At 41.8% G+C, this 27,349-nt stretch overlaps 1 long non-coding RNA gene and 1 other non-coding gene across 2 annotated transcripts; one reads left to right on the forward strand and one right to left on the reverse strand.

Annotated features, from left to right (window-relative positions):
* LOC125936661 (uncharacterized) lies at positions 1-27,349 on the reverse strand. Its single transcript, XR_007462091.1, has 2 exons — positions 27,263-27,349; positions 1-4,755 (listed from the first exon to the last, which is right to left on the reverse strand). It is a non-coding gene; the product is annotated as an uncharacterized LOC125936661 (long non-coding RNA).
* On the forward strand, positions 20,416-20,519 carry LOC125937230 (U6 spliceosomal RNA). The gene has a single exon (XR_007462314.1). It is a non-coding gene; the product is annotated as a U6 spliceosomal RNA (small nuclear RNA).

Here is a 27,349-nt window from a genome sequence, read left to right on the forward strand (position 1 = left end):
CCTCTCAGGTACCTGAGATTGAGCCCCATGTCAGACTCAGCACTGACAGCGCAGAACCTGCTTGGGAATGTCTCTCTCTTTCTCTCTCTCAAAATAAATATTTTTTAAATAATAATAAAATTTAAAAGAACTAGTAGGACAAATACGAAAATGCAGCAAGGTTTCTAGATACAAGATTAGTATATAAAACTCAACAGCAATAAACCCTCACATACCCATCACTCACTGCCACTTTTGCTTTCCCCATTCTCCATCTTTTCCTCATTTCCTATTTCCTTTGAAGCAAGTCCCAGACAACACCTCATTGTAGTCATTAATATGCCAGTATATAATCTCTAAAAAATGAGGACTTTTTAAAAACATAGCTATATCATTTCCATACCTACAAAAGTTAACAATGATCCTTTAATATCATTAATCAATGTTCAAATATCCAACAATATCATAAATGTCATAAATCTTTTTTTTAGCAATTGTTTTTGAGCTATCTCAGTAAAGTCCACACACTGAATTTGGTCAACAACAATAAAAACTCAACAGCATTACTACACACCACCAATAACCAAAGAAAAGATATAATATAAAAAGATCCATTCACAGAACCAACAAAAACTAGAAGGTACTTAGGAATAAGTCTAACAGATAATATGCAAAATGGAGGTTATAAAACAAGTTCATAAAAGAAAATGTGAATAAATACAAAAAAATAATATTTTCATAAGTAAAAACTCTATCATAAAGATGTTAATTCCCCCAAATTAATTATAAATCCAATGCAATTTATTGTGAAACTACAACAGTTTTTAAGAAACTACACAAATACAGCTATTCATGTTAAAAGCAAATGTCTACACCTGAAACTAATGTAACACTGACTGTCAATTATACTTCAACTGTTTAAAAAATAAGAGTAAAGGTCTAAGAATACAACAAAGAAAATAAAGCACAAAAAGGCAAAACCTGTCTTAACAGATATCAAGACTTACTTTAGGGGCCCCTGGGTGGCTCAGTCGGTTGAACATCCAACTCTTGATTTTGGCTCAGGACATAATCTCACAGTTCGGTTCATAGGTTTGAGCCCTGCATCGGGCTCTACACTGTCAATGTGGAGCTTGGTTGGACCAATTCTCTCTTTCCCCCTCTCTCTCTGCCCCTTCCCCATTCGTGCTCGCTCACTCGCTCTCTCTCTCACAATTAATTTTAAAAGATTTATTTTAAAGCAATATCTATTGGATTATGTGTTGCTAGTAGCACCAGAGTAAATATAAATTAATAAAATAAAGAGCTAAGAAGAGACCCATGTTATGGGATTTGATATATAGAAGTAGTATTGCAGATCAGTGGGGAAAGGACAGACTATCCTATAAAAGATGCTGGGGCAACTGATTATTTATATGGTGAATAAAAACGAGTATTAGACCAAGTTCATCACATACATAAAATTAATTCTAGGTAGATAAAGATCAAAATGTAAAAAGCAAACCTTTAAAACTTTTAGAAGAATTTCAGAGAATATTACATCCCATGAAAGATATCAGAAGTAAGCTGAAAAGACAAGCTACAGACTAGAAGATTTCTGCAATACAAACTAACAAAGAATTGGAATCGATAACATATTAGTAAAATACTGATAAATCACTAAGAAAAGACAAACAATCCAATAGAAAAATAGTCAAGAGCAAGCCACAAAACACAGATATTAGAAAATGCTCAACTTCACCAGAAGTACAGGGAACAAAGAATAAAAGTTTTATAACCAACAGACTGACAAACCAGAAAGTCTGTCAAAGGCAAAAATTGATAAGGATGTAGAAAAACAAGAAGTTTTATGTACTACTGGTGGGAGCAATTTAGTAGAAGCATTTTGGAGATAAATTTTGCAAGTTCCAATAAAACTGAAAATGTGTATATTACTCAACGAATTCACTGGAGTAGGACTTATCAAACAGTAGTTCATGACCCATTCGATTATAAAATGAAATTAATGATTCTAGACCAGCATTTGTGCATATGGTCAGGAAACACACAACATAGAAGAAAAACATCAAAGTATAATGCATGTACTAAGGTTAAGAAAGGTTACTAAAGAATTTTGCTTCCCTGAAATTTATGTGTGTATACGGATGGTTACTACCCTGGATTTAAAATATATTTCTTACTATAAATTGCCATAAAACAAGTTTGAAAAGTCACTGCCCAATAAATATTCTTGCAAATGGACACAAAAAGGCATTTACAGAGATGTTCACAGTAGCACTGTGTTTATTTTTTTTTTATTCTTTTTAGTAATCTCTACACCCAATGTAGGGCTCAAACTCATGGCCCCAAGGTCAAGAACTGCATGCTGTACCGACTGAGCCAGGGAGGCATCCAGTTTTTCACTTTAAACACAGTGCTGCTGAGGTGCCTGGCTGGCTCAGTCAGAAGAGTGTGAGACTCTTGATCTCAGGGTCATGAGTTCAAGCCCCATGATGGGCCTAGAGCTTACTTGAAATAAATAAAAATAAAATAAAATAAAATAAAATGAGGGGTGCCTGGGTGGCTCAGTTGGTTAAGCGTCCAACTTCAGCTCAGGTCATGGTCTCCCAGTTCGTGAGTTTGAGTCCCACATCAGGCTCTGTGCTAACAGCTCAGAGCCTGGTCTGCTTCAGATTCTGTGTCTCCCTCTCTCTCTGCCCCTCCCCCGCTCACACTCAGTCTCTCTCTCAAAAGTAAACATTAAAAAAAATGTTTTAGGGGCGCCTGGGTGGCTCAGTCGGTTAAGCAGCCGGCTTCGGCTCAGGTCATGATCTCATAGTCTGTGAGTTCGAGCCCCGCGTCAGGCTCTGTGCTGACAGCACAGAGCCGGGAGCCTACTTCAGATTCTGTGTCTCCCTCTCTCTCTCTGCCCCTCCCCTGCTCATGCTCTGCCTCTCTCTGTCTCAAAAATAAATAAAAACATTTAAAAAAAAGTTAAAAAAAATGTTTTAATAAAGTACAAAAAAATTAAATATAAATAAATATAGGATAAGTATCTTATGTATCAGTATAGCTAAATCACAAAATCATAAAGAAACAAATAATATACTACTACTTATATTAATTTTTAATACCTAAAATATTTCTATTATTTATGCATACATATACATAGTAAAAATGTAAAAACGTGGACAGAAAGGATACAACTGGGATAAGGATAAGTCTGGGATGCTGGTTGCCTCCATGGAATACAGAAGGGGAACTGAACTGGTAAGGGTATAAAATATACTTCTATTATATAAGAAATGTTTTATGTCTTTTATCTTTTAAAACATAAATATAATAAAAATGTTTTATTTATTCTGAGTGATATTTACTAATTTGTTAAATTTTATTATTAAATTTTATATATTAGTGTATTTTATTGATATTTATTCTGAGTGACAAGTACACAGATTATTTTACAGCTAGATGTACTTTTTACTTTTTCTATATTTTACTTTTTTTCCACATTTAAAAAGAATTCCCTCCCTTGATTAAGCTGCCTTAAAAAGTGTTAAGAGAAACCAAAAAGGGAAATAATTATAGATGATACAAACAGCTTACAACAACTAGGTGTTCAAAGTGTTTGTAATTCATATACCAATTCTTCCAGCCCCAAAAAGCAGCAGAGACATTTCTGCCCCAGCCACTTCCTCGCTTCTCTTTCCCCTGTCTTCTCTACCTACACCCCAGGAACTGGTCAGCTTATTTTCAGAAAACTCCCCAAAAAAGCTACACTCTTCCTTATAAAAACTCAGAAAGGGGAGCATGTGACTGGTTCAGCTGGTGGAGCATGTGACTCTTGATCTCGGGGTCATGAGTTTGAGTCCCATTTTGGGTGCAGATTATAAATAAATAAACTTTAAAACAACAACAACAACAACAACAACAACTAAGAAAGGTTTGAGTTCTGAAACCCCCACCTTTCCATTAAGCATTAACAAATGGCCAGATTCTAGGATGTCCTCAACAACCGTCATTTTATAGTTGATAAGGAAGGTCTTTCCCCACATTCTACTACGTGATTCTCAAAAAAACTTGGAGGTTGATACTACTAGTACCCACACATTTATAGATAAAGCTGATGCTCAAAGAGGCTAATTACAAGTCAGAGGTCATAAACCAATGACAAGTCAGGATTACAAGCCCTCAGTCTCTAAATTTAATCACCTCTTCAGAGTGATGTTAAATTTCAACCATACCACATACTCTGAAAACAGGATGGGGTGTTCACAACACACAAGTTATTCCAATCTAATCCCTTTCCTTCATTCTTCCATCCCTGATTTTTCTCTCCTCTCTTCTTCCAGACAGGTACCCAAGATCAAGAGAGCTGCCACTATTAATTCGTCCCTTCCTTATAGCCATCTATGCTTCTTTTTCCCGTAACTCCTTCACACAAACACACAGAAAGGGGAAACAAGTATTAACAAATAGTCACTGGATGCTCTCCATGACAGATGGATCCCAGCACCAAAGAGAAAGGACATTCCCCCGGCTCTAGGCTTAAGTCTCCTTCCACCTTCCAAGAGTCAGGGAGCAGGAAAAAACTACAGAACACTTAAGAAAAGCCCTCTTTATCAGTGCTAGCAAAAATCCTTTACTGAAGGAATTTAATTAACAGAAAAATGTAAAAGTACCAGTTTTTTAATCGGTCCCGGGCTTCCAACTGGGCTCCCACTTCAAAGCTGATTCCTCTTCTGTTAGGTGGATGCTTTGTCATTTTCAGTCATCAGCGGGGCTGCCTTTATTCTCCTGAAAAAGGCAATTAAATATTTATGAAACTTAGGGAAAGTCTGCCCAGAGTGTAGCATCACTCACTACACATAAAAGACAAACAGGAATTATTCAAAACACAAAGCTCCAGGAAACCCTGTCAGTGCCTTCTTTCATGCCTGCTCTCATTCTAACATAGATGTGTCCTCCACTGGTTCCTCCTCTATTATGCAGCATCCTGTAGTTCTAGGACTGTGAGGAGACCCCCACTCAACACTGCTTACCAAGGACTCACCTATAAGGGGCACCTCTCAGAACTCCAAAACAATTACTCTCCAGGTTAAATTCAATCATTTGCTAATGCATTCAACAAGTATCTGCTGAGAGACTATTTAAAAAAAACAGCCAAGACCAAAAGGGACATAAGCCCACATGAAGCCTCTGTCCACTAGGGAAAGACAAAAATATAGCCACTAAACAGATAAACAGAAGCACCTGGCTGGCTCAGTTGGTTAAATGTTCAGATTTTCGAGCCCCGAGTTGGACTCCACACTGTCAGTGTGGAGCCTGCTTGGGATTCTGTTTCTCTCCTCTCTCTGCCCCTCCCCCGCTCACGTTCGTTTTCTCTTTTGCTCTCTCTCAAAATACACTTAAAAAAAAAAAAAGTAGTGTTATTAAAAAAATAGATTAATGGAATAACTGCAATCTGCAACTTCTATGAATTTTAAGTACTACATAAGAAGTAAACAAAAGCTGAGACATTGACTTCTGGCCCTATCTGGAAGGCTAGACAAGATCTATTTGTACTTTCTTTGATATATTTATATTTTCTGCCTGTTCTTGAGTTCATTCTGACAATTTATATTTTTCCTAAGTAACTCTTTATCAAACCTTTGGGTATGGATTGGTGGTCATTTTCTATATGAATAAAATTTATCTTTAGGGGCCAATGACGGTTCTAATGGAGATGAGATGTAGCCACTCTGAGCTCTCGGGGCACTTAAGCAGGCCACCTCCATACAGTAGGCTATATCTCGCTACATCTTCTCCCACTAAACTTTGGGTCTCAAAAGCCTACACTGCCCAAGCAACGTAAGAGTACTGCCAAGGGCAACATCCGCCTCATACCAGAAGCAAAATCTTTGCCATGGACTGAATGTGGAAAAATAACAGAAGTGGATCCTCATATCTGATGTGTAATGCCACCACATCCTAGGAAGAATTTGTTTGCAATACATTACATGAAAAGACAGAATCCTAAATTACAGCACGTTGAGCTCACATTAAAACTCGTGTGTTGGGGCGGGCACCTGGGTGGCTGTCAGTTGAGCATCCAACTCTAGATTTTTGCTCAGGTCATGATCCCAGGGTCATGTTGGGGGCACTTGGGCTCTGCACTGAGCGTGAAGCCTGCTTAGAATTCTTATTCTCTCTTTCTCTCTCTCTCCTTTTGGCCCTCTCCCACACTCACAATCTCTCTCTAAAAAACAAACAAACAAACAAACAAACAAAACTCATGTGTGTACAGGGGAGCCTAGCTGGCTCAGTCAGTAGAGCATACAACCCTTGATCTCCGGGTCATGAGTTCAAGCCCCAAATTGGGCGTAGAGCCTGCTTTAAAAAAAAAAGGGGGGGGGGGGCTATAGGTGATTGTTTTCCTTTTATTTCTTTTTTAAGTAAGCTCTACCCAACATAGGACTGGAACTAACAACCCTGAGGTCAAGAGGCATATGCTCTACCAACTGAACCAATTAGGTGTCCCTGTTCTTTTCCTTTCAAACAGTTTCATAAATTTAAAATTTTTCACAACGGAAATATTCCAAGAAAAAAACAAAACATGTAATTTGAAGGATGAGTTAAGCGTTAAACAACCAATTCTGATGAGCTGATACTGGGGAAAGCTGCAAACCAAGTCAAATGAAGGCAGAAATGGTTGACAGTTTAAGGAAGCTGAAACATTCTAATCAACTGAAAAGTTATTATGTTAAGGAGTGTTTCCACTATAAGGACCCTAGGAAAGGGAGAGTCAGAGGTTTGACTGGCATTACCTAACATTCTCCAGGAAAATATCAAATCTGATATAAGTAAATCCAATCAGTATAAAAGTCTTCATTTTGGCTTGGCCCAAATACCACTCAAATTATCTTTTTACCTCTGACTTCATGCACAATAGGTAATATACAGATTAACAGTTTGGCCTCCCAGATTATATGAAAATGTGATACTGGCTGGCTCAGTAGGTAAAGCAAACAACTTTTTTTTTTTTTTTTTTTTTTTTGAGAGAGAGAGAGCATACTCACGAGTGAGTGAGGGGCAGACAAAGAGAAAATCCCAGGAGGGGCAGAAAGATAGAGAGAAGAGGGGCTCACCTGAAGCAGGGCCATGAGCTCACCTGATGTGGGACTGGAACTCATGAACTGTGAGATCATGACTTGAACCGAAGTCAGATGCTTAACAACTGAGCCACCCAGATGCCTGAGCATGCAACTCCTGATCTGGGGATTCTTTCTCCTTCCTCTGTCCCTCCCTCACACACTCCAGGGTGCAAGTATGAGCGCGCACTCTCCCTCTCTCTAAATAAATAAATAAATAAACTTATAAAAGAAATTTTAAAAAAAAGTGATGCCAAACAAGAAAGGCAGAGTGGCACTGAACACTCACTGAGCTACTAGCATTTGTCAGACTTCATGCAGGGGGACAGCTCCCTTTTACAGACGCCATGTATGTAACATAATGTAATGGGATTAAATGCTTGGGTTTGAATCCCCAGATCCATCCTTTACTAGCTGAATGAATTTGGGTAAATTACCCCTCTGAATTTGTTTCCTCTCCTTAAAAGGGGTTAGTGATGGTAATAGTACCTATCTCCAGGCAGCAGGTGTGAGGATTAAATGAGATAATCCATGTAAGGGGCACAGGGCTGGTACAAAGTAAGGACTATAAAAGAGTTATTAGCTATTAATAATTCTTCTTTTAAAGATTTTATTTTTTTAACGTTTATTTACTTTAAGACAGAACACAGGCATGCGAGCTGAGAAAGAAGGGAGAGAGAGGAAGAGAGAGAATCCCAACCAGGCTCCATGCTGTTAATGAAGAGCTGGATGCGGGGCTCGATCCCACAAACCATGAGATGACAACCTAAGCTGAGATAAAGAGTCAGACACCTAACCGACTTAGCTACCCAGGCACCCCAAAGATTTTATTTTTTAAGCAATCTCTCCCAATGCAGAGCTCAAATTCACAACCTCGAGATCAAGAGTTGCATGCTCCACCAACTGAGCCAGCCAGGCACCCCTAGATAATAGATAATTCTATTATCACAAATGAGAAAATTAGGCTTAGCATAATTTGGCTAAGGTTCAGGTGCCAAGTGACAAGCCCCAGAACAAAAAGCTCAAGTCTGCTTGATTTCTAAATTAATTCTTTCACCACACAAATTCTCCTCAGGTACCCAAGGAGGCTTCCCACTAAAATACAGGAGGAGTGTGGGAACGAGGCAGTAAATGAATGAAGATGAGCAAACTATTCCCAGTGGCTGAAATGAAGGAAACAATTACTCTTGAGGCTGAATTGTCAGAAGGTCTTCCTTACAAATGAACTAAAAACCTGTTTCTGACTCTGACCCACTTGTTTGAGGTTTCACTCCCTGGTATCACAAAGAATAAGACTAAGGACTAATCTGACTTTTGTGTCCCATCTCCAATCTTCCTACCACTGTTCTGGGGTGGCAGCATTTGTTTTTCGATTTCACGTTAAATCATTCAATAAATGATTAGTTAGTACTATCAGTAAGGCATTGTGCTGGAAATTAGTAGGAGTAAGAAATCCAACTCAGTCCCCGCTCCAGTCCACCCAGAAAGACAAACACTGGAAGAGATGAACAAGCTCTAACAAAGGGCAAGGGGAGTGCCACCCAAGAAATCATCTGAAAGCCTCAATTTAATTTTGTTGTTGTTGTTAAGTAAGCTCTACGCCTAACATGGGGCTCGAACTCACAACCCTGAGATCGTGAATCATATGTTCTACAGACTGAGCCACCCAGGTACCCCAAAATTCCAATTTAATTTGGCAACAGGGCACCTGGGTGGCTCAGTCAGTTAAGCATCCAACCCTTGAAACTGGCTCAGGTGATGATCTCAGGTGAGAGATCGAGCCGAGCATTGGACTCTGGGCTGACACCACAGAGCCTGCTTGGGATTCTCTCTCTCTCTGCCCCTCCCCTACATGCGTACACTGTCTCTTTCTCTCTCTCTCTCAATAAATAAATAAACGAACATAAAAAAAAATAATTTGACAACTACTAACAAAAAAGTCCAGACAGAAGCAGGAAATTAAAAAAAAAAAAAAATTAAAAAAAAAAAATTACATAAGTCTTTTTTTTTTTTTTACCTCTCACATTTAGTTTCAAACACAAATTATTTTCAAAAAGGCTAAGATTCTAAGGTTTTTAACTTATCCATTCTTCAGGCCCTTAGCTTTTTCTTCCAAAAAGCTCCAACTTCCAAGTTAAGAGTTAAAGGGAATATGTTCAATAAGGACACTGAGAAAAACTAAGAGAGAAAAAAACCTAACGCAATCTGTATTTATATAGGATTCCGTACTTTTTTAATTGTTTTAATATTTATTTTTGAAAGAGAGAGACACACACAGAGAGTGAGCAGGGGAGGGGCAGAGACAGAGGGAGACACAAAATCTGAAGCAGACTCCAGACCCTGAGCTGTCAGCACAGAGCCTGATGTGGGGCTCAAACTCAGGAACCATAAGTTGAGCATCCAACTGAGCCACCCAGACGCCCCTAGGATTCCATTTTAAAGACCTTGTCAGGACTTCAAATTACTCCTTTACATTCAAATTTCCCTACAATGGGAACCCACTGCCACAAAGGAGATAGAAAGACTTATTTCCTTAAATACAGTATTTGCAGTCAATGCTCCTGTATCAATAAAATGAAAGCTTTAATTGTGTGCCTTGTAATACTATTTACAGGGCACTTTCTCAACATGGGGGAAAATAACTGCAGAGCATGTGACAAGGAGCTAACTTCCCATATTAACAAAGACTGCATACAAACCAGAACAAAAATGCCAAACAACTAACTTATTAAAGGAAATGCAAATCAAAATAACAATTTTTCACTTCTAAGGCAAAAAATGTAAAGGTAGGATAACTAGTATTTGCAGGGATGAGGCGAATAAAGCATGCTTATACACTGTTGGTAGAAGCATAAATTGGAAAAGCTTTTCTAAAGGCAACTTGGCACTATCTACAAAAATACATTTACTTGCAACCCAGCTGTCCCACTGCCAGTAACTTACCCTACAGATATATCCCCCAAAGTCTGCCCAATTACCTGTAACGATGATTAATATAGCTTTGAAATTTCTACAGCTAGTATATCCATCAAAAGAAGCTTCGTTAAGTGAATTATGGTTCATCCAGACAACAGAATATTGTACAGCCATTAAAAGGAAAAATGGCAATCTGTAGATGCTGATATGGAACCATCTGCAAGACTTACTGTCAAGTAAAAAGGACATGATGTAGAGGCATGTGTATGGTACCATCCCTTTAATGTAAACAGACATATGGACACAACTATTTTTTTATGTTTATTTATTTTTTAGACAGACAGAGTGCAAGTGGGGGAGGGGCAGAGAGAGAGGGAGACACAGAATCTGAAACAAGCTCCAGGCTCTGAGTTGTCAGCACAGAGCCCAATGTGGGGCTCAAACTCACAAATGGTGAGATCATGACCTGAGCTGAAGCTGGACACCCAACCGAGCCACCCAGGTGTCCCTAGACACAACTATCACAGCATATGTATAAAATTATTTCTTAGAAGGAACCAAGAAACTATTTAAGGACATTCCCTTAATGAGAGGAACGGAGCATGAAAATTTAACCTTTCATTTTTTATCTTACTATTTTGGTAGAATTTTCTAACCTTAAGAATGTATTTGCAAGGGTAGGGGGCCTGGGTGGCTCAGTCGGTTAAGCATCAGGACATTAGATCTCAGCTCAGGTCATGATCTCATGGTTTGTGAGATGGAGCCCAGCACTGGACTCCACACTGACAGCTTGGAACCTGCTTGGGATTCTCTCTCTGCACATCCTCTGCTGGTGTGCACATGCACGCACACTCTCTCTCAAAGTAAAAAAATGAAAAATAACTTTAAAAAATTAAGGGGCAACTGGATGGCTCAGTCAGTTAAGCATCTGACTTTTTTTTTTTTTAATGTTTATTTATTTATTATGAGAAAGAACACACAGGAGAGGGGCAAATAAAGACAAAGACTCTTAAGAAGGCTCAATGCTCAGCACAGAGCCCTATGCAGGGCTCGATCCCATGAACCGAACCGTGAGATCATGACCTGAGCCAAAGTCAAGAGTCAGAAGTTCAACCAACTGAGCCACCCAGGCACCCCAAGCATCCAACTCTAGATCTCAATTCAGGTCTTGATCTCAGGGTCACAAGTTCAAGCGTCACATTGGGCTCCACTCAGGGTATGGAGCCTACTAAATAAATAAATAAATAAATAAATAAATAGAAATAAAAAGTAATTTTTTAAATGTATTTTTTGAAAGAGAAAGAAAAAGCACACATGAGAGATGGGGGGTGGGGGGAACATAAGCAGGGGAGGAACAGAGAGAGAGAGAGAGAGAGGAAGAGAGAGAATCCCAAGCAGGCTCTGTGCTGTCAGGACAGAGCCTGACAAGGGGCTGAATCTCACGAACCATGAGATTATGACCCAAGCTGAAATCAAGAGTTGGATGCTTAACCAACTGAGCCACCTAGGCGTCCCAAGAATTTACTTTTTTTTTCATTGTCAACAGGGATTATCTAGTCAGTAAGATTTTAATTTTGGGTTCCTTCTTTGTTATTTCTTCATATTTCTTCATAACATTTAAATATACAAAAGTCCTTTCATTCTTATACTGTCTTACCAGACCTTCACAACTGCCATGTGATCTAGTTAAGACTACATGTGATAGTGCTGTGGCACAGACAGAAAACCGAGGTGCAGAGCAGCCAGCAGCTTTGCAGGTCCTCCAAAGCAGGAGATACTTACAACAAGTAACAAGATTTTCCCAGAGATACACCAACCACTTCTCAAAGGCTATTCCTCTAGGGGCTCCTGTGTGGCTCAATCAGTTAAGCATCCGACTCCTGATTTTAGCTCAGGTCATGATCTCACAGTTCATGAGTTTGAGCCCCACAACAGGCTCTGCACTGTCACCTTGGGATTCTCTCTCCCTCTCTCTCTGTACCTTCCCCTGCCTGTGAACATGCTATCAAAATAAAGAAACATTTAAGGAAAAAAGAAAAAAGAAAAAGGGCCTTCCTCTCTCCTTTACCAAAGTTGTTGCTATGCTTATATTCATGCCTTTAGATACAAACACAATTTGAATACAGGCAGGAAGATCAAGTAATTGGCTGCTTTCCAGATGTTGTGTCAGAATTATCACACCATTACATAACAAGCAAGAATATTTAATTTTTCAGAAAGGCCAAAATCTAAGACTGGCTCAGCTGTGAGGAAACCGAACATCTGAACTATTGCCTAGGGCCCTCACCAGGGCTGTCTTTTTACACCTCAATCTGCAAGCAAGGAACATGCTGTAAAACTGCTTATACACTTGGACTCAGTAACCTTAATGTGAAGAATACAGCCCAGGATAAAAATAAATCATTTGTGAAAATGAAAAAAAAAAATAGCTCTTTAGATAAAACTCTGGGGAAAGTAGATTTAGTTCACATGTTTAAGGGGCATCTGGGTGGCTCAATCAGTTGAGCGTCCGACTTTGGCTCAGGTCATGATCTCATGGTCCATGAGTTCGAGCGCCACATTGGGCTCTGTGCTGACAGCTCCGAGCCTGGAGCTGCTTTAGATTCTGTGTCTCCCTCTCTCTCTGCCTCTCCCCTGCTCATGCTCGCGCTCTCTCTCTCTCTCTCTCAAAAATAAAAAAATAATCAACATTAAAATCAAATAAACATTAAAAAACAATTTAAAAACAAGAGGTGGGGGAAGGGGCACTGAGAGAGGGAGATCGAATCCCAAGCAGGCTCCACGCTGGCAGCATGGAGCCCAACATGGGGCTCGAACTCATGAACTATGAGATCATGACCAGAGCTGAAACCATTGGGAGCTTAACCAACTGAGCCACCTAGATGCCCCTAAAAACAAGAGTATGTTTAAATAAAACCTAATGTAGGAGCGCCCAGGTGGCTCAGTTAAGCGTTGACTTTGGCTCAGGTCATGATCTCACAGCTCCTGAGTTCAAGCACCACATGGGGCTCTGTGCTGAAAGCTCAGAACCCGGAGCCTACTTCAGATTCAGTCTTAGTCGCTCTGTGCCCCTCCCCCACTCATGCTCTGTCTCTGTCTCTCTCTCTCAAATATAAATAAACATTAAAAAAAAGTTTTAAATAAACCTAATGTAGTAGGACTACACTACAAGCTCCATTAGGGAAAGGAAGGACTAATGCTCACAGATGCCAAATAAATGAATTAAAAAATAAAATGATGGTGATGTGAGCTAACCTTACAAAAGGATAGAAAATACCCTTAGGCAGACTAACAAGACCTACTTGAAAAACATTTATAATAACAATAGCTAATTAACTCTACATATATTAACTCATGTAATCTTTAAAACAACTGCAGAGGTAGGTGGCATTAATTCTCATTGTAAAGATGAGAAAACAGGAACAAAATTAGGGACATCCTAGGACACCCATTTGGTAAGAGGCTGAGCCAGGATTTGAACCTTAGACCCTGCAGCTCCAGATTCTTAACCACCACATATGCTTATTTATGAGCTACATCTTTGAGTTCTCTTCACTCATCAAATGAGGTTTAATAATGGCCTCTGTCTTGGGTGCTATAAGGATTAAGTGAGAAAAGATCTACAAAGTCCTTACTTGTCTAACTCAAAGTAGGTACTCAAAAAATGGCAGCAGAATTTTCCAAACTTAGAATACATTTACAGTTAATGTTGTACTGACAAAAACTCTGGGTTTCATTTTGGGAGAGGTGAAAGAGTACTGCAGCCATGGTAAATGGAGGTCATGCCCTCAGCAACCCCATTATGCTCAAGAAGGAACCAAGGACTTAAAGTAATAAAGAATTAAAGTGATAGATGGGTATGGAACAAGACCTTTCAACAAGTCAGCTAAGATATAAGGAAAAATAAACCCTGGGACACTCAAGGGAAGAATGTCAATCACCAGAAACTATAGAACAAGCTTTGTGATAACTCAACAGTGCTTACCACCAGGCCTGCATTCAACCTCCATTTAGTGGTGATGGTGCCTCTGAAACTTAATTCAACCCCCTTTCAATGGAGGGACACTTCAAGTGAAAGACCAGCTTAAATCTTCATGCCTCCTTCACTCAATAAATATTTACTGAATGCCTATGTGCCAGGTTCTGGAGATAGATACTGGGAAGGGAAGACTACCCCAACCCTGTTCTCTAATGGAGAAGGCAGGCAATAAACAAGTTACACAAAGAAAATAACTTCTGTCAGGATAAGCACTGTGGGGAAAAACCCAACAAAATAATGTGAACCAGTGACATGGGAGGACCACTTTAGATAAGTGTTACAAAGTACTCTGAGAAGCTGAGGTCTTAGCAGAGTTCTAAATGACCAGGAGACAACCATGAGAAGATCCAAGGGAAAATTTTCAGCAAAGGGAAGTCCTAGAGGCAAGGTGCCTTGGGTGGGAATGAGCTCCCCTCTCCTTCACAGCCCTAGGAGGTGGAAACTGACTACCCTGCAGCCCACCGTGCTGTCCCATAAAAGCATACACAGTATCAGCAGGTCCAGTGACATGGCAATCTCACAGGAGGAAGTTTCCAAGGGGACTCTTTGCCAAAGTTCTGTCTTGGAGGACAGTCAGGAGTGCTTAAGGATGGGAGCACAGTCAGGTTTCAGACTCACATTCTGACCAATCCTGGCTCCACTTATTGTTGGCTGAGTTAAGATGAGAAAAATCACTGAATCTCTCTCTACTTGCCCATCTACAAAATGGAATTGATAACCCAACCCCTACCTCCTGGGGTTGTTGTGAGAAATAAGTGAGTTAATAGACGTCTAATACTGAGCACAGTAAACACTAAATATCCAGTACTAGTGATATTATGGTTGTGTAATAGTAGTACTAGCAAAAAGGACATCAGACACAAAGGATTACAGTCAATATTATCATGGAATATTAACAAAAAATATCCAATATACTAAGGAACGTAAGAAGTATGTCTTTAGCCTGGGGAGATGACAAGTTGGTTGAAGTAGGGGCAAGGGCCCCTCTACCACTACCCTCATTTCCTCAAGGACACAGAAGGAAGACTGAGTCTAAAGTAAAGACCAGTTCCATTCCTCAGGCCCTTCCCCAGGTCACACTGTTAAGAGCTGAATTAACCTCTTTTATTTGAAGGAGGAAGGAAGGAAGCAAAGGACAGGGGGGAAATCAGGAAAGGTGGAAGGGAAAAAAAGAAATAAGCCAAAAATTCTCTACCCTCTTTACAGATACTAGAAATGCTTTCTCCAAAAGCCAAGCTTTTCCTTCCACAATTAAAATTCAGAGAGCAAACACAAGTTGAGTTTACTCATTCCAAATTACTGAGAATGAGCTGGTCAAATCAGTGGATCTTCCCAGAAGCAGTGTAAAGAGCCTCACGCCCAGGACTGGCTCCAGAATATATTTGTTCAATGACCTTTGGCACCTTACTCAACCTCACTGAACTAACCAGCCTACCCTCACAAGTTCCTTCTTTTTTCATCACAGTTTAAGGACGGAGACTGGCCAACATGCCAAGCTAGAAACGGAGGCATCACCCTTGCCTCCAACTCACAGTCACCACTTTGTAACACCTACTTCTAAGTCTCTTCCAATTCTGGCCCCCACCAGTTCTAATCCAATTACTACAACAGCTTTCTTTCAGTGGAGCTCAAAGCCCCTAGCCACAACCTCCCCAGATCCAAATCAATATTGTCTTATAAACTGACATCTTCCGACTGCCTATTTTATTACAGACCCTCTTCTATGTGCTGTGTATAACCATCATTCCATTTAGTGTCTTTTAGGTTTATAATGATGATGATGATGATTCTCGGTTCTTATTTTTTTAAATTTTTATTTATTTTTGAAAGAGACAGAAGGTGAGAGGTGAGGGGTATAGAAAGAGGGAGACACAAAATCTGAAGCAGGCTCCAGGCTCTGAGCTGTCAGCACAGAGACCAATGCAGGGTTTTTGAACTCAAAGACCATGAAATCATGACCTAAACCAAAGTCAGATACTCACCCGACTGGGCCACCCAGGTGCCCCAATTCTCATTTTTTAAATAAAAAAACTAAGCTGTTGGGGCATCTGGGTGACTCAATCAGTTGAGCATCTGACTCCCAATCTCGGCTCAAGCCATGACCTCACAGTTCATGGGTTTGAACCCCACTAACAGTGCAAACAGCGTGGAGCCTGTTTGGGATTCTCTCTCTGCCCCTCCCCCACACACAGGTTCACACTCTCCCTCCCTCAAAATATATAAACTTTTTTTAAAAAAAGCTTTAAGGGGCGCCTGGGTGGCGCAGTCGGTTAAGCGTCCGACTTCAGCCAGGTCACGATCTCGCAGTCTGTGAGTTCGAGCCCCGCGTCAGGCTCTGGGCTGATGGCTCGGAGCCTGGAGCCTGTTTCCGATTCTGTGTCTCCCTCTCTCTCTGCCCCTCCCCCGTTCATGCTCTGTCTCTCTCTGTCCCAAAAATAAATAAAAAAACGTTGAAAAAAAAAAAATTTTAAAAAATAAAAAAAGCTTTAAAAAACATAGGAAAGTAGGCTGAGACTCTTGATCTTGGGGTTGTGAGTTCAAGTCCCATGTGACATGTAGAGATTACTTAAATAAATAAAACTTTTTAAAATTTTTCTTAGGGCACCTAGGTGGCAATCGGTTAAGGATCCAACTCTTTATTTCGGCTCAGGTCACGATCTCACAATTCATGAGTTTGAATCTCAAGCAGGGCTCCATGTTGCCAGTGCAGAGCTGGCTTGGACTTCTCTTCTCTCTGCCCCTCCCCTGCTCATGCTTTTGTGTGCTCTCTCTCTCTCTCTCTCAAAATAAGTAAACTTTTAAGAATAAATAAATAAAATACTGTTTTTTCATAGGAAAGTAGGCAAGCTTAACAGAGGGGCAGTAGCACACAATGGCTAGATGTCAGAATTCTTGGGAGTGGGACAGCCTGGGTTTCGATCCCAGCTCCAACATTTTCCAGATAACTTGCACAAGTTTTCTCTCTGAGCATCCGGCTCCTCATCTGTAAAATAGGAACAGTACAGTACCAACTTCATGCCTTCATACGGGTGCTGGGAAGAGAGAAATTACTTAGCACACAGCCTGGCTCTCAAAGTACTGCTCTTGCAGCCACACAGCCAGACTCCTTGTAGTTCCAACCTCCAGGACCTTTGCTCAAACAAGCTGATTCCTCTACCCAGTCCTTCCGCACCTCCTTGAAGGGCTTGCTGGGCCAGCAGCCCACTCTGGTATTCTCCCACGGCAGTCTGGCCCACTCTCTGGGCCAGAGCACTCAACATGCTACACTGAAACTGCAGGTCTCTGAATGATCTCTCACAAGGCCCTAAACACCCTCATTGGAACCCTCAGCATTCAACAAGCAGTGTCCTTATGTGGTGGTCAGGTGGTTGTTAAATGTCAACTTCCTCACTGACACAATAGTATCAAAAACAAGAAAAAAGACAAGTATCATTCCCCTAGACGGAGGTAGGGATTCAAGACAACCATCACTCGGAGGCTCCACGGGCAAATGTAGGAACCATTACCACTCTTTAGGGGCAGGGGGAGGAAGGCAAGGCACAGGGAATGAGGCACCTGAAGACAAGACTACAATTTTGCTCCCTGGCCTAAGAAAAGTTATATTCAGTGACAGGAAGCTCCAGTCTATCTATAAATGTTGGTAACTGTGGAGTGGGTTAGTGTGGCTTCCTTTCAGATAAGGGAGTGTTTAAAAACATACCCAACTAAGCTGTTCTTACATAACTCCTTAATTGAGGTATCACTATATCATAAAACTTTGTTTTAATTTTTTTAATGTTTTTATTTTTGAGAGAGAGACAAAGAGCATGAGTTGGGGAGAAGCAGAGAGAGAGGGGAACACAAAATCCAAAGCAGGCTCCAAGCTCCAAGCTGTCAGCACAGAGCCAGATGCGGGGCTCAAACTCGTGAACCAGGAGATCATAACATGAGCAAAAGTTGGACGCTTAAACAGCTAAGCCACTCAGGTGCCCCAAGCAAACAATTTAGATATGGAGCCATTACTCCATGGGGGATACAAAGACATTTTCCTGAATTACAACTGTTTGGCTGCGTATGGGGTTTTAAAGACAAACACATCATTGGAGCACCTGGGTGGCTCAGCCGGCTAAGTGTCAGTCTTCACTTAGCCTTATTCTTTAAATATTAACTTATATTCATGGAATATATAAACATATATATAACGTTTTTAAAAAAATTTTTAAGCAAGTTCCACACCCAATATGGGGCTCAAACTCACAACCCTGAGGTCAAGAGTCACATGCTCTACCAACTGAGCTAGCCAGGTGCCCCGTGGCCTTCATTCATAGCAGGAAATGGCTAACATTTACTTCACAGGCTAAATCCTTGACAAATATCTTATTCTCAACAATGCAGATTATTTGGCAGTATTATCCCATTTTACAGAAGAATAGGAGAATTAGAGCAAATAACTTGCCCATGGTCACCTAGCCAGGCAGAAGAGCTGGGCTTTAAGAGCCAGGACCTCCTCTAAGACCCCCTATACTTATACTACTTCTAAAAGTAAGACCTTTGGTGGGGCACCTGGGTAGCTCAGTCAGTTAAGCATCCAACTCCTGATTTCAACTCAGGTCATGATCTCACAGTTCATGAGCTCAAGCCCCATGTTGGACTCTGTCCTGACAGCAGAGAGCTTGCTTAGGATTCTCTCTCTCCCTCTCTCTGCCCCTACCCCACTCGTGCACACACGTGTGTGTATGTGCTTGCACTCTCTCTCAAAATAAATAAACTTAAAATAATAATAATAGTGGGGCGCCTGGGTGGCTCAGTCAGTTGAGCGACAGACTTCAGCTCAGGTCATTATCTCATGGTTCGTGGGTTTGAGCCCTGCATAGGGGTCTGTGCTGACAGCTCAGAGCCTGGAGCCTGCTTCAGATTCTGTGTCTCCCTCTCTCTGCCCCTCCCCTGCTCACGCTCTGTCTCTCTCGAAAAAAAAATAAATAAATAAACATTAAAAAAAATTAATAATAATAATAATAATAATAGTAAGGCCTTTGGAAATAAAAATAAATGAGGCCTTGGGATATCTGCATACTAATGATAGTAAGGGATTACTATTAAGATGTTTTGTGTAAAAACGAAAAAAAAATTAAGTATCTTTCCCTCTTATAGATACTACTGATACAGTTACAGATAAAATACAACTAGCAAACATGAAGAGATTTTAAAAATAATTTGTGAGAAATAAAACAGAATAACAATAACATACACTCAACTCTTCACAGTTTACCAAATTTTGATAACCCTATACATTAGGTTTTCTTACTCCCATTTTTAAAGATTAGGGAATGGAAGGAAAGGGTAACATTTACTGATACCTCCAATGATCAATGTGAGGCAGTTATGATGATACTTGAGTAAGGAAACAGAGGTCCAGGGAGGTTAAGTAACTACTTATGCTGGAAGTCTGCCTCCACTGCCCATGCCATGGTGAGAAGCCCAAGAGGTTTAAGCCACATGCCCAAGTTATGTGTAGTCCCAAGATAATGGCAGGTGATAGAACTCAAACTCGGGCATTTTGCCTCCAAATCCTGGTCCTTCCCACCACATCCCATACAGCCATACAGATAGGTGCCTCTTTAACTATCTTGCCTTTCTGAACTACAGAGGTACAATTCTTATATAGATCACAACATAACCAATGTCCTACTCATCCAAGCACATTGGGGGCACCAGGGTGACTCAGTCGGTTGAGCAGGCAACTCTTAATCTCAGTTCAGGTCTTGATCTCAGGGTCGTGAGCTCAAGCCCCATGTTGGGCTCCATGATGGGCATGGAGCCTACTTTAAAAAAAAAAAAAAAGACAGGGGCGCCTGGGTGGCTCAGTTGGTTAACCATCCGACTTCAGCTCAGGTCACAATCTCGCGGTCCGTGAGTTCGAGCCCCACATCGGGCTCTGGGCTGATGGCTCAGAGCCTGGAGCCTGCTTCCGATTCTGTGTCTCCCTCTCTCTCTGCCCCTCCCCCATTCATGCTCTGTCTCTGTCTCAAAAATAAATAAACGTTAAAATTTTTTTTTCTTTAAATAAAAAATAAAAATAAAAAAATAAAAAAAAAAGACATTGGACAGCATTCACCACTCCATGGGACCAAGGGACAATCAACCAGCACAACTCAGCCATGCCCAGGAGCCTCAAGAAAGGGAAAAAAGGCAGCCTGAGCTAGAAGAGTTTGGCTTCTACAACTGAGGCATGTTTGCATGGTCAGGAACAAAATCTGGGATGAAATGGCAAGGCCACCTCTTCTCTCAGTAGTACTTCAGTTCTGGGTTCCAGACTGACACCTGTTTGATATTATAATTAAAGTTTAATCAAACCTCTGGGTAGAAAAGTAAGGCATTTAAATAAGGATGTAAGAGCACTGGAATCATGCTTATACACGAAAATTGGAACAATACAGAGATTAGCATGGCCCCTGTGCAAGGATGACACTCAAATTTGTGAACTGTTCCATATTTAAAAAAAAAAAAAAAAAGAGCACCAGGATTGCAGGCAAAGAAACTTGGACTCCATTAGCCAAATGACCTTGGACAAGTTATTTACTCTCAGTTTCCACATCTACTAGGTGAGGATAATAGATAAATTGTAAAGATTCAATAAGCTCCAACAGAGTGCTCAAAAAAACACTATGTTTATTATTATTGTAAAATGTCCCTATTTCCAAGCCAGGTTTCCACAATCTAGAAATCCCAACATCTGTCCACCTGTAGAAGCAACAAAGGTATGTCAATCCACCTTGCTGTGCACTTTTTCCATGTGGGAAAGAGACCTTTAAAAAATCATGTCTCTATTGGGGCACCTGGGTGGCTCAGTCAGGTGAGCGTCCAACTTCGGCTCACGCCATGATCTCGCAGTTCACGAGTTCGAGCCCTGCATCGGGCTCTGTGCTGACAGCTCAGAGCCTGGAGCCTGCTTCAGATTCTGTGTCTCCCTCTCCCTCTGCCCCTCCCCTGCTCATGCTCTGTCCTTCTCTGTCTCTTAAAAAATAAAGTAAAACGTTAAAAAAATTTTTTTAAAAAATCAGGTCTCTACTAAGATGAAAAGAGCTTGAAATTGTCACCTTAGATGCCTGGGAGTCAGCCTTTAAAATCCTAGAATTATGTTCCTGACATGGGATAAGTTCTCATCAAATCAAATCTTTTTTTTTTTTTTTTTTAAGTTTATTTATTTTGACACATAGTGTGAGCAAGGAAGGGGCAGAGAGAGAGAATAAGAGAGAAAATCCCAAGCAGGCTCCGCATTGCCAGCACACAGCCCAACTTAGGGCTCAAAACCATAAGCCTCAAGATCATGACCAAAGCCAAAACCGAGAGTCAGACGCTTAACTAAGCCACCCAGGCGCCCTCATTTTTTTCTTTTTTAATGTAAGGTCTATGCCTAGTGTGGGGCTAGAACTCACGACCCCGAGGTTAAGAGTCACATGCTCTACAAACTGAGCCAGCCAGGCACCCACAAACCATCATTTTAAATCCTTCCCCAAAGTCCATGGATCCACCACCTCCCTTTCATACAAACTGCCCTATTTATGCTCAGTGACTCACACCAGGCTCCTAAAATTTTATGGGATTTCTGCAAGCTTGTTACTTCCATTATTTGGTCAAAGAAAGCAAAGAACAGCTGGATACCTAGCCTAAGACCTAGCAAAGCTGTCACAGCATTATAAATTGGGGTTTCAATTTTCAGTAGGTTACCCTAAGTTAAGGTTAGTCAGTTAACAACCTATAAGGGGCAATTGCCGAGAGAGATGAATAAAACAGGAACATCCTCCCTTTCTCTGAGCTTACAATCCAACCAAGGAGGCTCTAACTAAGCACACATTTTGGTTAAAGAATGTTTATCATGAAAACTGTAAACTTCCCCCCAGTAGCTCCTAAAAAGGAAGGGAGACTGGGGAGTTAGAGACAACCTTGAGCCCTGATTTCTAGGCAGTGTCAGCAACTGCCTTTGAAGATAATCAGGTGTTCTCAAAGAACTATTAGTTTTACTCACTGATGAAATTATTTGAAATCTAGATTACTTGTCATCCCCCTTAGCAAACTCTTGTCTGAGGTTTTATGGCTGAGTGTGTCATTAAGAAGAAAAGCACTTAGAAGTCATTTTTATTTTTTTTTTTTTTATTTTTAAATTTTTTTTTTTTTCAACGTTTATTTTATTTTTGGGACAGAGAGAGACAGAGCATGAACGGGGGAGGGACAGAGAGAGAGGGAGACACAGAATCGGAAACAGGCTCCAGGCTCCGAGCCATCAGCCCAGAGCCGGATGCGGGGCTCGAACTCACGGACCGTGAGATCGTGACCTGGCTGAAGTCGGACGCTTAACCGACTGCGCCACCCAGGCGCCCCTAGAAGTCATTTTTAAATAGTGTTTGGACTCAGGATACACTTTCAAATTACAGGCAGGGAGTCTGAGCACCTTTCAAGTCCCGGAAGAAGTACCAGGTAGCTGATTCCCCACTGATATGCAAGACCTTTGGGAGAAGAGGACTAAAAGCATTACATCTCACTTTCCTCATACTCCAGCCAAAAGCAAACTGCCTGCTTCCCTTTTAAATTTCATTCTGCCTAGCCTGCTAATTGAAAGCAAAAAAGAAAGTTGGGGTGGGGAGGAGAAGAAAACACTTTTTAAATATATATCAGATAAGAGATACAAACATGGTTGTATGTAAACTACAAGACTCCCTCTTAGTGATTCAGGGACGTACCTAACGATGAATGAACACTGAAGAACACTGAGAAGGTTAGGCAATTTTGAATGAAATAAAGCATAGAACTGGCAGAGGACATGGAGGCAGAAGTATGCTGAAGTTGGGTGTGAGGACAAGCTGGCTGCCTAGGCTAGAAAAGAGGCAGTGGCAGGAGTGACTCGGACGAGGGAATGATTGGCAGCCTGCCCAACAGAGCACGTGAAGGAAATCAGATCTAACAACATGCTCCCACAGACACTGGGTTTCTAAGCAAGGTACTAACAAAGACTCAGAGCAGGGTAAACCTTGGAGATAATCAGCCCCTCATTTTGCAAACGGGGAAAATGAGGCCCACTAGCATTAAGTGACTTGCCTCGGGTCTCACAGTGAGTGGAAGAGCTGGGACTAGAGCCAAATCCAGATCAAATCCGTTACTGAAGAGGATCTGACATTCATGTGAGGGATGAGAGGGAGGGGGAGGCACAGGACACAAAATAGTCTAGTCATTCAGGTTTGTCCTGATTAGGGCCCAGAACAGGATCATGCTGGAAAAGGCCATGATAGATGACAGCCAGGGAAATAGGTACAGATGACTCAAGACATTTAGGGAGGAAAAACCCACTAAAACTCAGAAATAGAGATGTTGGTACAAAAACAGAGAGAGCATCCCCAGCATAGAATCCCCATCAAAGAATGTCACCTTCCCACCAGCATTCCCCTTTGTGAAGTTCTCATACAGAGATAAGCCAGGAGCTTCTATCCAAGGTCCAGGCACCTGCCTTTCCCAGGCCAATTTCCAGAACCTAGAAAACCAAGAAGGACTCCTTGGAAATTCCAACACCTATCAGCCTGATAACCTGGGGTATCTCAGACTTCTTTCCAACCCATAGTAGGATGACAAGTGAGGAATTAGAGACACAAGATGGCTAACTACCATATCGGCTCTGAAGTATTTATTTACTAGAAGACTTCATGTCAAGAATGATGTTGACAACTAGAGCACCTGGCTGGCTCAGTCAGTAGAGCACTCACCTCTTGATCTCAGGGTTGTATATTTGAGCCTCACGTTGGGCACAAAGTTTACTTTAAAAAAAAAAAAAAAATTAGAGGTGGCTGGGTAGCTCAGTTGGCTAATCGTCCGACTCTTGATTTTGGCTCAAGTCACAATCTCACGGTTCTCAAGATCGAGCCCCACAGACAGTGCAGAGCCTACTTGGGATTCTGTGTCTACCCCTCTCTCTGCCCCTCCCTTGCTCATTCTCTCTCTCTCTCTCAAAATAAATAAATAAACTTAAAAAAAAAAGAATTATATTCACAATTAAGAAACAAATATTTAAGCATTTAAATTTGACAAAATACATAGAAATTCAAACTCCCAAAGAAATTTTAACCATGGTTTTAAAAGCTAAATGCTAGAATAACTGTAATTAAGTATAACCCCCTAGTCTTCAGAAGGGGACCATGGCCTTGTACAAACTTGAAGGGATGTGTCTGGATAAAGAGAAAGTGGAAAATAATACCCCAGCAAAAGGCTAACCACCACCTTTTTGTTTCCAGAGATATCCGTGGCTTTGTGTATAGAACCCCACTACTCCAAGTGTAGTTCAGTAACATTAGCATCACCTGGGAATTAGAAATGCAGCTACTAAGGTCCCACCCTAACCTACTAGATAAAAATTAGCATGTTAGTAAGACCCTCCCCCCATAGACAATTTATGTGCACGTTCAAGTTTGAGAAGCACTGACATAGAATACTTTAAAAATGCACCGTATATAGCAGTACCAAACAAAGTACCAAACAGGCATATAAAGAGACAAAATACCTGCTCACTTTCTGTAATCATATTTTATTGGGTACTGCTGAGACAGACCTCCAATGTTTTTTAATCAATTTGGTACTTACTAACGACCATATGATCTAAATGTGGCATACATTTCACTTCCTGAAATAAAACACCTTAGCTCTAGGGCCTTCATGAACATGAAATATGAAACAGCTTAGTTGTTCTGAAATACAATAATGGTTAATTTTATTCAAGTTCCAACATTGAGTTCAGAGCACTTCTCCACAAGCCCCATTAATTCCACAGGTTCCTGGGAGTATCATTAAATCCCCCAGCATCCCTAAGAAGCAGGTGCTTGGCAAACATCCAATCTCCAAATGAGATTCAGAAGGACCTGGTCCTGAAAATGCAGTACCTTCATTGCCTGACAGTGTAGCTTCTCAGGCCCAAACTCTCTCCCCCACTGAGGCCTCATACAGCTGCACACTCAAGTACTTCCCAAAAGGGAGAAAGGTCAGATGTATCATTATCCCATAAGCACTTGGGATTCCAGCTGTGGAGAAATTAATCCGGTTAGGGGTGCAGGCAGAGAAGCCCTGAATAAGATCCGGAAAGGCAGAGGGTAATACAAAAGAAAGAACCTACTGAGAGGCTTTTAAGAGACAAGAGGTCCCAGATACTTAGAGATTTTAAGGTGGGGACTGGGAACAAGGCTTGGCAGACATGTGAGAAAATGATGGGGGGAGATAAGTATCCATCCCCCACCTGCACCTCAGAGACAAGAACAAAAAGAGTGACGAAGAGATTCCTCCAAATGACCTCTTTTCTTGATAAAAGGAAGGAAGAAAGCCAAAGTAGGGAGGAAGCTTAATGAGCTGGAAGCAAGACTAGAAGAATCTCTTCAGATTTTTTTCCCAATACTGGGGAAAAAAGCAAAGAAGAAAACAGTACCCATCTAACCAGAATCTTATAGGAAGCAAACTACCCAGATAATAAAGAGTCCTGTGAACAACCAAAGAAATGCGAAGGGATTCCTTTCCAGTTTAAACCCATGCTGGGGGGTAAGGCAGTCCTGGACCTGAGGCCACACCTCCCATATGAGTAGAAAAGGGAAAACCTCTAAAGACACCAGTAAGCAGAGCGGCGTCCAAAGAGAGTTAGGATTCAGAAAAATGCAGAAAATGGGATAAGGCGAACCAAGACAGAAGAGTTTCTGTTAGTAGAAAACAGAAAGATAAAAGATAAAGTAGACACACATGCAGGCACCCTTTAGGAGGGGGAATCTTCCCCTTAGGGGAGGGGAATTCAGGAGGTGTGACTATAGGAAGTGTGCTCAGAAAAAAGGCCACAGAAGCAGAGAAAGTGCTGTGCTGAAGAAAGATACGCATTCACCAAAGGAAGAGGAAATGGGTGCCCTGACCAACAGGGAGAGCACCTAAAAAGGAAATGGGGTTCCAAAGAGGAAAGGAAACTGAGGAATGAGAATGTCTTGGATAACAGAAAAGCTAAAAAGAACAGGAGGCATGCTCAAGAACCAAGGATCATGGCCGGGAAATGAGAGGACAGAAAAAATGTGTGCCCTCTGAGATTTAATAAGCATCAGGAAGGTGGCTGCACCCTGAGAACTGTGTAACCAAAAAGGGTGGACTCTGTACATCTTGAAGGCACAGGAAATAAATACACTTTCAGAATGAAAACCAATCTCTCCAGGAAATAAGGTAGTTCAATTTGAGGAACTCATGAAAATGGGTGCAACCCCAAGAATACAGTGACTAGAAAAAGCAGTGAATTCCTTTATTTGTGCAACTGCAAATATCTATCTTTAAACTTCAGGATTTGGATCGCAGACTCTGGAAATGAGGTGCACCCCCCACCTTTGAAGGGCTGGGGAAATGAAGTGGCCCCCAAATTTAAGAAATCTTGGAAAGCATATTGCAAGATCTGGGGCCTGGAGAACGGGATTCTTCCTTGGATTTATGGGAATATAGATATCCCCAAAACGTTGGCTATTGGACCCCAGATCTGAGACTCAATAATGGGGCAAACCCCAAAATTTGAAATGGAGTGCGTATTCAGAATTGAGGCTCGGAAAAGGGAGTGTCCTCCCAGTTTGGGGGTGGGTGCTTGGGAAATGGGGTACATCCTCAGTTTGAGGGACTTTGGAAATTAAGATAAAACCCCAGGGCTGGAGTTTAAGAAAGGGGGTGCACCACATTTTCTAAACTATAGAGAAAGGGGACACTCCCATAGTCAGGGGCTTGAGAAAGGGGTGTGCTCCCCCAGAATAGGATAAAAGAGCCAATAAAAGAAAACGCGTTCCCAAAGCACAAGGCAACAGCAGAGGCTGGTGGTGGAGCTCTCGGGGGCCACAACAGCACAGGTTCTAGCCCTAGCCCTTACCCCCCACCCCCAACACGGCCCGCTCCGCGCCCCAAGCCCGCACCCCGCGGCCCAGCCCCCTCGGGCGGCGCTGATTGGCCGCGGCCGCCGTCATTCCCTAGGGCAGCCCTGGGGATTGGGCGCCGCTCGCACGCCCGCCACGCTCTCAACAGCGGTCCCGGGGCCTCCCTCCGGGCTGGGCGAGCGGGGCCGGGACGGGAGCGAGGCCGGGCAGGGAACCCGAGCAGCGGTGGAGGCCGTCACCGCTCCCGCTAGCACGGCGCGCACGGCGTGGGCCCGGCCCAACCCGGCCCCAGCCAGCCGGCTTCTCCTCGCCGCGCCTCGCCGCGAGCTCACCTCACAGCCCCGCTCCGGCTGCGCCGCTCCAGGACCAACCGACAGAAGGACTCTGCGTGCTGCGCACCACGTGACCCCCGGGACGCG

Source organism: Panthera uncia (assembly GCF_023721935.1).
Source record: "Panthera uncia isolate 11264 chromosome A3 unlocalized genomic scaffold, Puncia_PCG_1.0 HiC_scaffold_11, whole genome shotgun sequence".
NCBI classification, from domain to species: domain Eukaryota; kingdom Metazoa; phylum Chordata; class Mammalia; order Carnivora; family Felidae; genus Panthera; species Panthera uncia.